This window comes from Enhydra lutris, unplaced genomic scaffold (genome assembly GCF_002288905.1).
Source record: "Enhydra lutris kenyoni isolate GAN:26980312 unplaced genomic scaffold, ASM228890v2 scaffoldscaffold22, whole genome shotgun sequence".
Classification (NCBI taxonomy): domain Eukaryota; kingdom Metazoa; phylum Chordata; class Mammalia; order Carnivora; family Mustelidae; genus Enhydra; species Enhydra lutris.
The window spans coordinates 18,151,964-18,164,735 of record NW_019154106.1 but is presented as its reverse complement, the minus strand read 5'-3'; positions in this window follow the sequence as shown (position 1 = coordinate 18,164,735).

The window sequence follows — 12,772 nt, the reverse complement described above, 5'->3', positions numbered from 1 at the left end:
CTGAAAGTTGAGAGAAACAGGTTTGCACAGTTGTTGTGTGTGACGTAGAAAAGACATATCATCTGATAACAGGAACATAGCTTTTATGCTAATAAAATGCTTTTAAAATTAGTGTGTGGTTTTTTTGGTAATTAGCATATAATTTTGGTTATCAGTTGGTTCATAACAAACAGCCATAACAAACCAAATTAGGTACCCCCCCGAGTCATTTATCTAAATGACTGTTCTGCTAAATTGTATTTGTGGGCATTGATCAGAGCTAATGGGAAAAAAAGATTAAGATGAAAATCATGGGATTAAAATTTTAATTAGTTTGCCCCCCTGAATAGTTGCTTGGTGTGACACAGTGATTGATTGGCTACGTATGCCCACCCAGCAAGGATGTAGCTCTACTACCAAACTTCTGAACATAGGAGTTTTTTACAAAAGACCTAATATTTTCTCTTTATTACTTTCTTTCTCTTTATTACTGCTCAACAAGGAATTGAAAAGGAAGGCAATGTGTGGGGATCTCATAGTCTTTTGTCTGGTGATACATAGAAAGTATGAACTGAGGGCTCCAATCAGCTCAATATAACTATTTCAGACTTAATATGTCTAAAATAAAGCTATTTCCCACCCCCAACCCCTTCCTCTCGCAGGGTTCTTTTCTTGACCAGTGGCACCACCACGTATCCGTATGTTCAGGGCTCAAACCCAGAAGCAGTCTTGACTCCCTCTTTTCCTCATTCCCCACAGCTTGCCCATCTACAATTTCTGTCAGCTTTTATTCCAAAACATACCCCAAATGCACCAACTGTTCTCATCTCTACCACCCTAAACCAAACACCATCACCCTTTACCTAGTTAAATGCAACACCCTCTGACTCTGGTCTCCCTGTTTCTAATCTCATGACCCATTTCTACCCACCTCCCCCCTACCCCATCCAGTCCGTTTTCCACATGATAGCTAAAATGTTTGCTTAAAACATAGGTTAGGCTCTATCACTTCTCTATCTGGAACCACCCAGCATCTTCCCACGCTAGTTTCTATGCCCTACAAGCCCCTGCGTGGTCTGAATTCATCTGGGACCACTCCCTCCCCCTCCACTCACTATGACCCGGCACAGTGTCTCTTTCTTCACCTGCCAAGTCTGGAGCTGTCTACAGGCCTTTGCACTAGTTCTCTCCCCTTTGACTGGAACTCTCTTCCTCCAGGTGTTTGCAGGGCTGGATCTCTCTTGTGTAGATCTAAGCTTAAAGATGACCTCCTCAAATAACCCCTTCCTTTACTACCCAAACAACAGTAGGCTCCTATTACTCCCGTTCAAACCATCCTAATTTGCCTTCACCACAACACTTGTCATTACTGCTATCTTCTTGGGTCTTCATTTATTGACTGTCTCCCCCTGCTCCTTTGTGAATGCCATGAAAGCAAAGCTCTTGTCTTGTGTGTAACTATCTTTGGAGCCCCATGAGTCTCCAGTGCGTGAATGAATGAGTACCCGAATGAAGGGATTTTGTTGGCACCAAGATGATTACCATCTCATCTCAGGTACACTGAAGGAAGGCTGGGAAGGGTCAGAGGACCAAATAGCACATAGAACGGACCTTAAAACATGAGACTTGGGCAAGGATGCAGAATGGAGAGAGGCAGGAGAAATGCTTGGGATCAGAGGCAAGGGCACAGTGAAGGTAAATGGAAATGATATCATGCAACTCTATAGATACATCCTAGAAATCCTAACCTGTGGGGTGCCTGGCTGGCTCAGTCAGTTAAGTTTCCAACTCTTGGTTTCAGCTCAAGTTGTGATCTCAGAGTCATGAGATCGAGCCCTGTGTCAGGCTCCATGCTGAGTGTGGAGTTTGCTTGAAATTCTCTCCCTTTTCATCTGCCCCTCCTGCTTGTAGGCACATGTGCCCTCTCTCTCTCTCTCTAAAATAAATAAATAAATCGTTAAAAAAAAAAAAGGGAAAAGAAATCCTGATGCTTGTATAAATGTGCACTTGCACCTGCACACTCACACACAGTCCAGCTAAAGAATAGTGACTCTCCACGTTCGCTCGGTACCTGAGTCAGCCTGGCATCCTGCAGTGGTTCTGTTACACCGCCTGGTGGGGTGAGCCTGAGCCCCAGTTTTCTTCAAATAGAAAGTGAAAGGCTTCCTTGGATTCCTGTGTAACTTTAAAACTCAAACTTTACTGAAAGTGGATATGTGGGATTCCCTCCTCCCTGAGGAACAAGGAGCCTACTTTTTGCCTTGACCCTTGAACCTAAGGCCTACATCCCAATTTGGTGATTCTACTTAAATGCCATATTTTGTCTAAAAAGCACTTTACCAAATTATGCCACCCAATACTTATATTGACAACCAGAGAACATGTCAGGAGCAAATTCTGTGAAGCCATGCCGAGCGAGCTCAGACCTATTCTCTTAACTCTAGGTTGAATTTGTGGGAATGGGGTTGAAGGAGAGAAAGTGTCCAGATTTAAAAAGATGGGGAGGGAAATGGAGCTTAGACCCTAATCCTTTCATAAATCCTTCTCACCCCCAGTTGGTCGGTAAGATCCCTGGGATTGCCATTCTCTTTTCCATGCACCCCTTGGTCGGACCTTTTGTTAATCCTTTTCCCCCTTTGAGGCTAACTTTGACTTTTTTTAGAAACTGAAACGCAGGCTTTGTTGAGACCCATGTTGCATGTCAATTTCATGTCTCCTAGTCTCCTCCAGTCTGTGCCAGATCCTTACTATTTCCTTTGTCCGACCTTGTCACTTTTGAAGAAGTCTGGTCAGCTGTTTTGTAGACTGTGCTTTGATTTGGATTGGTCCAATGTTTCCTCATGATTTAAACTAAGGTTTTGACGTTTCTGCAAGAAAACCACACAAGTGATGCGTCCTCCTCAGGGTACCATATCAAGTACTGTAGGGAATGCTGGTATGTTTTTTTCTGGTGGTGGTAATCCTGCCCGCTGGGTTACAGGGGTGTCTGTTGGACTTTTCCCTGTAAAGTGGAGAATTCCAGTGGTAGTTCCTGTAAATGTGGGGGGAGATGTTGGGAGACTCCCTTGGCATTATTGGTAACGAGATGTTCCGTGAGGTGTACGTTGGGATGGAGGTGAGGGCGGGCATGTGTTTTGTTCTGTGTGTATCCCAAGGCTAGATCAGAACTTGCCATGATTATGCTGCATGAATTCAGAGCTAAAGACACCCATGCTGCCGTGAGAAAGAGCTGGGGCTCCATCTCGAAACACACATTGGAAAATAACTGCCTGTTTCTATTGCATATGGGGGCGGTGTACGTTGTTAATAAATGGAGTCCTTTTCATCCATGGGTTTGTTCAGCAAATGTTTAGCAATAAAGGCTAACATTTTTCAGGTGTCCACAATTTGCCAGGCACTGTACTAGGCTCTGCCTCTATTGTCTCGGTTCGTACTCACAACTCGTTAGAGTAGGTGTTATTGCCAGCTTTACAGGTAAGGATCCAGAGGCTTAAGGAAGCAACTTGCTCGGAGGCGAGTGGGCCTCGAATCCAGGGCTAACTCGAGAGTGTGTGCTGTTTCCGTGGCACCAAGCTTGCTGCCCTCCAGTGTGCCAAGCACCGCGATCAGTGCTGAGGATACAGAGGGCAAGGTCCACATTTGGGAAGAGCTCTGCCTGGCACAGTAGAGGCACAAAGGCCCAGGGAAGAACCCTCACTCAGGGGCAGGGGGGTCACCCTTTGGTTCCGAGGGGCAATTCCTCAGCCTTGAGAACCACTGAGCTGGTTTTTCTCTGGTCTTTACTGAGTCAGCGTGGACTTGGCAGGTGCCATAGTCAACCAGAGAAGGGAACTCATGCTGCTGCCGTGCTCGCTCTGTTTTTCGTTGGCTGTTATTCATCTCAGCCACCCTATGAAGTGGGTATATTATGTTCACTCAGCTCGTGAGGAAACCAAGGCTCAACAGGGCTAAGTAAGCCCCCCCTTGTCACCAGCTGGTAAGTGGCCGAACGGGAGTCTGATCCCAGATCCGACCGATTCTACAGCATATACCTGGTCTTCAGCACGCTTTGCTGTTCCTGGGAGTCCAGATTCCAGCATCCCCCACCACTGATGGGACTGTGTGCCTGTTGTCTTCTGATCTGTACAAGCGATGATTATGTTTATGTCGTGCCTCATGGACGCTGACAGCAGTTCATTGGTAGCAAGTGTTGTGGGTTGTTCTTTTTTCCCCTCAAACCAAAAGATCTTTGTGCAGCTTTTGCTTTTTTTAAACCACCTCCTCCCACAGTCAATCCATGTCACCATAAGGAAATTGGAAAGTGATGATTCTGAATCATTTGCGACACATAAAATGCTACTGTGTGTACAAGCACGCTTCCCTAAGCGATGCGGCATATGGCAAGTCAAGTCCCCCTGTTCCCTGGCTTTTGACGAGAGCGTTCAGTTCCTCCCGGAATCAGTGCTTCACGAGTAGCATCTGGTGCTGCTGCTAACAGTCTGTGGCCTTCATGTCTCAGGGCATTTGCTGAACTGTCCAGCGAAGGAGGGGACGGGAAAGGTCTGCGATTCTACCTCTTCCATTTTGGCATCTCCCCAGCTCTGCATCGTTCTTCTTTCTATTGCCTGTTGGTTTTGAAAAGGTAAAAGCAAAACAACTCTGCACTCAGTGCTTAGAAAACAAAAAGGAAAACCAATTCTCAGCAGGCCTGGGGAGTAGGATGGGGACACCAGGCAACTGGTTTAGTACAGTTATTCGGTTCATCAATTATCTCGCCTCCGCCGCAGCTGTTTAGAGGCAGTGAGAATGGCCAAAAGGTGGGATTTGCAGTGGCTGTGAAGAAGAGTAGGTATAAGGAATTGCAAGATGTTCTTGTTTGTCTCAGCTTAGTTTGGACTATGCCAGACCCTGAGGCCAGGACTCAAGGGAAGTAATTCATTTGGGAGTTACAGGAACCAATGGTAGGGAATTAGGGAGAATGAGCTGGGAAGGGGGAAAAAGCCAATAAAGGATGTGTTATCAAGCCAGATGCCACCGTAAGGACTGGAGTTTAATAATCCCACTGGGGAATCCCACCAGGGAAACTGCCCTAGAGCACATATCGGAATTATCCAGTGTTCCCCCATTCCAGCTGGGGGAGAGAGCTGGGGTATTTACACACCAGCTTCTCAGGGCCAGTGATTGAGGGCTGCTCCCATGAGGTGTGCTGGGCACACTGGTGGTTTCTGCAGCTTGGGAGGAAGTTCTCAGGCAAAGAGATGCACATGGTGGCCATTGAAGTCACCCAGTGTGGATTGATAACTGTTTGCTGGTCCTGCTGAAAGCATCCACCAGTCAAGAACGTTCAGGACAAACGGCAGAAATTGCAAACCTCAATTTGATAACTGCCTGGATGCATCTTTTCCCAGGGCTGCCTCTCATGAGGAAACCACACTTTTAGTAGAATCAGTTGAAGGTCCTGGGCTCCTTCCAGTATGTCCTTTCTTGACATCCATTGCAAACTGCAATTTGTTCATTTTTCTTTTTGTTGGCCTTTCTGAGGATAATAGTGGGGAAATCAAGGTAACCAGTGTGCTACAAGTCATATACGATCATGAGGACAGAGTGTAGTCTCGTTTTTTAATAAACTAGAATGTGAAGTCGGTCATTTCCCCTGGTGTCTGGCACACAGTAGGTGCAACTGCTTGTTGAGCAAGTTGACAGCGCCATCGTTTTGATGTTATTAAGCTTTCTTTATGTGCGGTGGTCCTGCTAAAGGAATTGCATTCTGTGACAAAGAGGGGTTTTTCTCCATTACTCTCCCCTCCCCACCATCCCAGACAGCCCTTAGCTTCATCCACACCCGTCCCTTCTCATATGTACGTACCATCCCATGGTCCTAAAAATAGGAGAGTCAGGTTTCTTTTGTGTGTGGTTTAAGACGATTTAATTTAAAAAAAAAAAGATGATTTAATTTATTCCATTGTAAAATTTATATATATATATATATATACATATATATGTATATATATATAGTAATGCAAGCTGATTTTAGCAAATGTATAAATTACAGAAAAGTGGGAGAGAAAAAGAAGGAAAAAACCGCATGGCTCTACCACCTGGAGAGAACACTATTAATATGTTGGTGTATTTATTTCCAGTGTTTCCTGTGTGTATTTTTACATAATTTTAATGGACAATTTTAAGTCTCTTTTTACTTAACATCATAAGTAAATATTCTTCCTATTAAATTAGTGTTCTTAATGTCCTACACTTTGTAAATATCTTCTTTGGAAGTTGCGTGCCAGTCCATTTCCCTGCTGTACACCACTTAGCTTGTTTCCTGTTTTCCAAAACTGTAAGTAATGCCGGGATAAACATCCTCTACCTGTATCTCTACTGGCGTTGCTAGATCTTTCTTTAGAACAGAGTCCCAGAAATGGAATAACTAGTTCTGAAAGATACAAACTCTTAATACACCTCGGGAGATTTCATTTTGATTTCTAAAACTGTTCAGCCATGACTTCCATAAAAGAGCCCTGGAAAAGCTGATTGCCTCGAAGAATTTACTTCCAGTTTTGCAATGTTTCAGACCCAGAGAGTTTTAGCATTCAGCTTAAGTGAGCACGGAAATCTTCTGTAGCGTCTCCACCTTAGGCCTCTTCCCTCCCTAATAAAATGCGGCAATGGCATTATAAAAATCCTTCTTTGGTAAACAACGTCTTTTTGTGTTCTCAAGGATTACGTCGTTTTGGCAGGTATTGGGTTTATGCCTAGAATTATCTGTAATTTTTGCATGCCTATTTATGACGCCTTAAGGGTTTAGCAATGCCTTCTGTTTTTTTGTTGCCAAAAGGAAGTCCAGATTTCATGGCGGTAAAACCTCATTTATAAGTCCGTGTCCTGCCTGAAAGGCCAGAACTGGACCTTCACAGGCACTGCTCTCAGGGACATTATATGGATAAGGAGTTGTCTTGTCTAAGACTGGGCTGGCCTGGAAAGGACCTACCCAAATTTAGACAGTTTGTAAATGGAGGGAAACCATGGCATTCATAGATGTGAGCTTTCAGGCATAATGTGATATCAGACTCTCCAGGAGATACAATACCCAGGAGAGACAGGGTTGTAGGATGGTTTGGAAAGTTACAGAACACGCAGACTCCTTGATCTCATGTGTGCAACATTATTTAAAAGAATGAGTCTGGCACCTCTGTATTGACAGGAAAAGATGCCCATGTTTTTTGTTATTTCTCAGTAGCAAATTGCATGGTGTGATCCCATATTTGTAAAAAAAAAAAAAAAAAAAAGGCAAAAATTGGGTTCAGGGCAAATCTTTGATATATGAACCAAAAGAAGCCTGTATAAGGACACACATGAGACTTCAATAGCTCACAAACTCAGGAGTGCAGAATTGAGTTAGAGAGCAGGGAGAAAACTTTGCTTTATACAGTTCTATCCAGTACCACGTTACAATGAACACGTGTTACTTTTTAAACTTAAACAAGGAAGAAAACTAATAAGAGTGCCAGAGAATGAACCAGAATGAGGAACGAGGCCAAGGAACTCGTTCATGGGTAGACCCCATGTAGGGCTCTCTCTCGGCAAGGCCGGTGCGTGCTCCCCGGGAAGGCCCAACTTTCTAGAAGAGGAGTGTCGAATTGGTGTGTCCCTCCCCTGGCAGAACTTAGAAAAATCTCGTGTGTTGGTGTTCACCTGCGGCGTCCGTGAGGAAAGGTTTCTGGAAAAAAATCATCGGAATGATCCAGGCAGTCAGGAGTTGCTATCCTGCCTCTGAGGGCGTGAGAGAGCGTGCCCAGCAGGGGAGAGAAGAGCATCCTTGAAAGGCCCCAGAATGGAAAAGACCAATCGAGCCTCAGAACCAGAGGGCACTGCCTGGCCACCCGTGAGGCCTGCAGGCCCGGCCCAGAGCTGGAGATGGTTCCTGGCACCATCACTGCCTTTCTTCCCTGGGGAGCTAGCACTGAGGTGTGTGTCTTTGAAGAACGATGGATCCAGAACTACACGGCTCCCGAACCTGATTTAGTTTGGATCTATTTGTGAATTAGGGTGTGTTTACCATGAAAGGGTGATTTAGATGGTGACGGGTCTGCTGGATATATAAAGGATAATTGAATCTCAGAGTCTATTAAAGACTGCTGTCTTACATCTTGTGGGATGACGTGTTATTACAGGGGCCCACTTGGCTCTCGCGTTCAGTGTCTTCTCTTCCCTTCCTCCCTTTCTTTATTATCTTTCAAAAATTAGATTTTCTCCTTGCCCCATCAGAAGTCGCAAAAAACACCTCTGAGGAGAGTCAGGCTGTGTGAGGGGAGCCCCCGGGGGAGGTGGCGGTTCAGCAGGGGCGCTCGAGTCAGCCACTGACCTTGAATCTAAGCCTCAATTTCTTCATCTATCAAGTGTGACAGTGTTGACTTCTTTTTTCTTCTTCTTGTTCTTTTTTTTTTTTTTTTACACTGTTGACTTCTTAGTTGTCACTATGACACCTGGGGCCACATAGAGTGGGGCCCAGCACTTGAGGGAAGTACCTGTGGGCTGTTCTAGTCAGAACCTTGGTCACCCCCCTTCTGCCAAAGACTTGCCCTGGTTCATTTCCTGGGGCCTCCCTGTTCCTCCTCTGGCAGTAGAACTCCTGACCGTTAATTGCTCCAATGAAGCACGCAGAAAGCAGCAAGAACAGCTGAAATGCAATGAAAATCATCAAAGTGACCCTCCCCAGTTCCTCAGCTGAAGCGTAATGTGATCCTCCCCCCACCCCGGGGGCAGGGGGCGCTTCTCCCCAGGAAGTGGGGCTTTTCTCTCCAAAGGGCTTGGAATCTGCTCCTTGGGGCTGCACAGACTGGCCTCGTTCCCTGGTCTGATCTGTGCCCACACTCCTCTGATGCTGGCCAGGGGCCCTGGCACAGCCCCACCACACGGCCCGCCAACTCGAAAGGCCCTTTCTTTGGAGCAAATATCATCGCACACATCGCCATCAAAAAAATGAAAGCGTTCACAGTGGCCCGGCAGCCGGCTTCCGTCAGGGGCCTTCCGAAACAATTTCGTGCCCGGAGAATGGCAGGAGACAAGGTCTTTCTATCTGATCCGCACACCAGGCCGCCGTCGGGTGGTGGGGGGTCTGCTTTCCTCTTCCCCCTGGCACCGCACGGATCGTTGTCACCGTGTTGTCTCTCTCTCTGAGCAGGACCAGGCAGGCAGGCAGGCAGAGGGATATATTTCAACTGCCCTTGACTCTGTTTATAATCACAAACATGAAAGGAAGGGAAAGAGATTGAGTTTAGAGAGCCGGTTCTTTGTGTCGTCTAATTTATCTCTCTCCGGCAGCAGCGGGCTGAGCGGGTTTCCTTTTTGTTTCCGACGCAGGAAGCTGAAATATGAGTCCACGCTGATGACAGAATAAAGGGATTGAAAGAGGCATAAATCTTATCTTCTCGCAACCCTGGAAGACCAGCTTCTTGTGAAGAAGGGGATTATACTTCTGTAATTAACTGCTTTGCGGCTCCTGGTGGGGGCTGCGAGCTGAATAATAGTGACCAGCAAAGTTGGGGGAGAGGCAGGCGGGCGGGAGCAGCAGCTGACTGTGAACCACGGTCCCAGGGCCCGGCTCTCGGAGAGTTGAGCCGGGAGACTTTTGTCCCCATCCATCCACATTCGAGGCAGAGAGAATAGGATTCCGGAACAGACAGCTCATGGAGACCTACTCCTCTGTGGGCAGGTGGCTGCCAGGACAGGAGGGGCCTTGAAGGCCCACGCCAGGTCTTACTTACACTCCTCTGTGGTCTAGCCTAGTGCTCGGTACCCATTAGATGCTTGTCAGAGGTGACTGCCACTTATCAGCCGTGAGATCTTGGGAAAGTTGTCTGATTTCTCTGATCGTCAGTGTGACCTTCCACAAAACACGCGGGGTGGGGACTCTCCTAGACTTCTTGCGAGGAAGAAGTTAGATCATGAGTCTAAACAAATTATTTATCATAGTGCCTGGCCCATGGCAGGTGCTCAATAAATGATAGCTATTATTATTACATCGTGGAATATGACTTGATCGCAAACTCAGCCATTGTAAAAGTCAGCATCTGTGAGGCTCACCACATACAGGTACGGATGCACACATGAGTACGTCTGTGTCCGAGTGTCCCATTGGCAGCCTTCTTCCCCTGTGTTGTGGGGGACAGAATCGTCTCAGAGTGGAGCAGTGATCTGCTCCAAGTAAGGGGCAGACGTGGAGATCGGAGGCCATGTCTTCTTCCCACTCTCTCTCCCCTCGTCCCTCGCCTCTCCAAGCCAGGCTCACCCCTGCTCATCCCCCTTCACTCCTGCAGTCCCTCTCACTCCAGACCTCACCACTCCACCGTCAAACCGCCAGACTGCCTTTGCTTCCTCTTCTCTCTGCTGCATGCTGGCATCACTGAGTCCCAGAGACTCTTTTTAGATATTCCTCGAGTGTGCCTGTCTTGATCCCAGTGCCACTCAACGCTGGCCCAGACCAGCAGGCTTTGGGCAGCAAGGGACTCTCGCGCAGTGTCTCAGGGCCAGGTTCTCTTTCCTTCTCTCCATGCCAGGATGGAGAGAAGGGGTGCCGTCCCAGACCCCCCTTGCCTATCCTTCCCCGCTGGGGAGCAGCCCACACCCCACTGTGGATCAGAGCAGGAACACGCGCCCTTCCCCGAATTTCTTCAGCTGATCTGCCCAAACTTGTCTCTTCTTCCTCCCAGGCAAAACCCCCTACCCCAGCTGAGTCTGCCTCAGTGTCCCTCAAGTACCACCCCGTAGCCACTCCGAGGGCTCAGCATGTTCAATCCTTCATAAAGACACAACTGTCTGACATATTCTGCCCCATTCCAGGCACAAGAAATGCTTGATAGAGCCATGGGGTAGAGAGATCATCTGTTCTGTCTACCCATTTGATGGATAGAACAACCTGCAGCCCAGAGAAATTTCGGAACCAAGTCTCACACCTGACCCTTCTAATTTAGGATTCGGGGCTCCTCCGTCAGACCCATAGGTGGCCCTACCACCCTCAGTGATGAATGGTGGCCCCAGCCAGGGGACGGGGGGTGGGGGATGTGGTCAGGACTCAGCCAACATGTGGGCCCCGTGCTTGTGTAATTCACCAGAGGGACAGCCTGAAGGCCCTCTGAGGACAAATGAGTGAGTGAGACACTGGGGGCGTATGGTGGGCAGAGGCTGGGTTTCAGGGAAAGTTGGGAGATTGAGATGTAGGGGGTCATCATGGAAACCAGCACCCGTATGGCAGGTAAAATTGGGACTGGATACCAGTCCAAGCAATGTGCTCTGGGAACATAGCAATTAACTGGTAGGAGATGGGATCCAGGAGGCCTTCAGGGAAGAAGTGGCCAGAGACCTGGGTCTGAAGTAGCAGAAGATAGCATTCAGGGGCAAGACATTCTAGATTGAGGGAGCAGCATGACAGGAGCATGGAGGCCTGGGAGCAGGAGCAGGACAGCCTGAGGTGTGCCTGGCGAACAGCACAGCTGGACAAGAAGGAACCTTCCAGAAACAGAGAAGTCTGGATTCAAGTTCTGATGCTGCCTCCAGTCTGACTCTCAGGATTTGGGCAACTCACTACCTTTCTACATCTTAGTATTCTTTTAAGTGAATGCGCAGAATGACATTACTTGCTTCCTGGGGTTATTGTATGGATAAACCAAAACAGTAAGGCACCAAATACAGGGACTGGCGCATGGTAGGAGCTCAGCGAAAGGTCCGATGTGGCCGGAGCTTAGGCACTGTTGGACCGCAGGGACCGGCAGAGGCTTGGGGGAGGCTATGTGTTTTCTTTTGCCTTCCAGCGGGCTCTTCCTCCTCCTTGCAGGACCTCACCAGCTGGCCTGGGAGGGCTGCTTGCCCACTCATGGTTGCCAAGATGCTGGCCATTCCCCGGTCCAGAACGATCCTCTGGTGTTGTCGTCATCCTTGAGCCCTTTCCAGCCTGAACACAACTGGTGCTTGTGTTCCAGGTCTGGTAATGCTCACTGGCAGAGGCCATGTTTGGGAGCCAGAGCTATATTGAGGTAGAAACAGACATGGAAAACAGCTGCCCACTTCTCTGCCTTGGTAAACACGCAGCGAGCCCTGGAGCTTTGGGCTTTTCGAGGGAGCAGAGACCACAAGGCAGGCGCTGCTTGCTGTGGCTTGGAGGATAAGGGCAGACTGTTTGCTCGGGGCACGTGCCAGCCTCCTCAGGCTGGGGGTGGGGCTTCGGAGTTGAGGGATGGAGGGAGTTAGAGGCCCTCCTCTTCCTCTGGGCTTCTCGGTCTTTGAGAACCCTACAGGTACTTTCACCATGTAGTAGCTGTGGGACTTTGGGTCAAGTTTTCAAACCTCTCTGGCCAGTCAGCAAAGGCAATTCCTGGCATGTCCCTGAATGGCATTCCTCCTTAGTGAGAGCTTGCCAAAGTTACCCAGGCATCAGCGTCACCTGGGTGGGGCTAATTAAAAATTCAGATTCCCAGACCCATTTCCAGACTCACTGAGTCAGAGTCTCTGAGCCAGAGCCCAGGAATCTGCACTTTAACAACCTCCCCAGATGGTTCAGCTGCCGTTATCCCAGAACTACATCTGGGAAGCCACTATCTGATATTCAGTGAGTTCCCTGGGAAACCAGAGAAAGAGGTAGTCAGAAGGAGGGGGCTGGTGGATGAGGCCAGCATGCTTCTCCTTTTCACATGCACTTTTTGACTTTGGCTTGGAAACATGCTCTTAGATGCCATCCCTCCTCAGTGTTATAAAGAGTAAATACCCCATCCCCTAGAGTTACCTCATTTGCCACCCATCCACCCATCATCTGTCCACCCAT